The following is a 1,280-nucleotide window of genomic DNA, read 5'->3' on the forward strand; positions in this document are numbered from 1 at the left end:
CAATTAAACACATTTTCCATGCATGAACATTTAATCGTCACATTGGAACGTAAGATGAGCAGCGGCTTGCCACAACAGCGTCATTTGTTCATATTTTATTTTTGAAAGGGCGGGTTTGTCTTGAGTAAAAACGTCTCAATTTTTTTTAATCGCACATCTTTAAATTTGACAAAGTGTACTAAGGGGTAGTACTTAAAAGGAGATAACAAGGTGTAAAATAACTCCATATTGTCCAAAAAGCCCCTCACAGCACGCTCCTTTGCGCCTCCCTTTGGTAACACGTTCAAGTAAATATATATTTATTCAAACAAATTGAACTCAGTATGTGTATTTCTGGCTAGGTTGTCATGCATTTTAATTCCCCAGCCAAACTTTTTTTTTTACACATTTTGTGCATTGAGGCGGAATTACAAACTCAATAGCGCCCCCATCGGTCGCATACGGCTTGGTCACTTTAAAGTTGCAGATGAGGCAAAATAAAACAGAATTTAGGAAAGCGTATTGCTGCCACCTCACGATGAAGTTATTACTGTACATGCAAGTTGTCAAGTTTTAACATGAGTTTGTGGAAACGTGATGAACATCATGGAAAACAACAGAACGTATCATGATTATAACGTGATACTAAACTTTGCTTAGGATTAGTCTCGTCAATAAATATGAAGATTCTATGCAGTTGCATGGAGACCAAGTAAATGACATGATTCAAGTCCACATATTGTCCTGTCAAGAAGCTTCAATCCATGAATTCGATTCTTTGCTCTCAGGCGCCATCTCAAGGCCAATTTATGAAATGCATTAATATTACGATCAGTTTTTTTTGCTTGTTGCCATTTGTGACAGCAAAGTAATGGAGTTTTTTTTTTGTTTTTGTTTTTCCAAGAGGCCAGTTCGCGTGACGCTCAGGCACAGAATTTGGATGGATGGAAGGAGAGGACGAGAAATTAAAGTAAAGCACAAGTAGCACACCATTTCCAGAACTTACCGTATGTAATTGCTCTACAATTAAGTATAAAATGCGTCAAACTGTCAACAAAATTTTCTGTAATTCATTCTTCTGTCTAAGCAGAGAAATATTTACTTACGGCAATTAGTACGACTCGCTTCAACAAAACATTCAATTAATTTTGCTTTAGTGTTTTTGTGAAATTAATGTTTTAAGTGCTTGTTTTTTTTAAACAGCCTGTTCACAGTGATTAATTTCTATCAATGCAAAGAACTTTTTTTTTTTTTTTTTTACATGTTAACCTTTGGAGAAGAACCACAACAGCAGATGCAAC

Source organism: Idiotropiscis lumnitzeri, chromosome 21 (genome assembly GCF_059441095.1).
Source record: "Idiotropiscis lumnitzeri isolate Australia: NSW breed Sydney's pygmy pipehorse chromosome 21, RoL_Ilum_1.0, whole genome shotgun sequence".
In the NCBI taxonomy this organism is placed as follows: Eukaryota; Metazoa; Chordata; class Actinopteri; order Syngnathiformes; family Syngnathidae; genus Idiotropiscis; species Idiotropiscis lumnitzeri.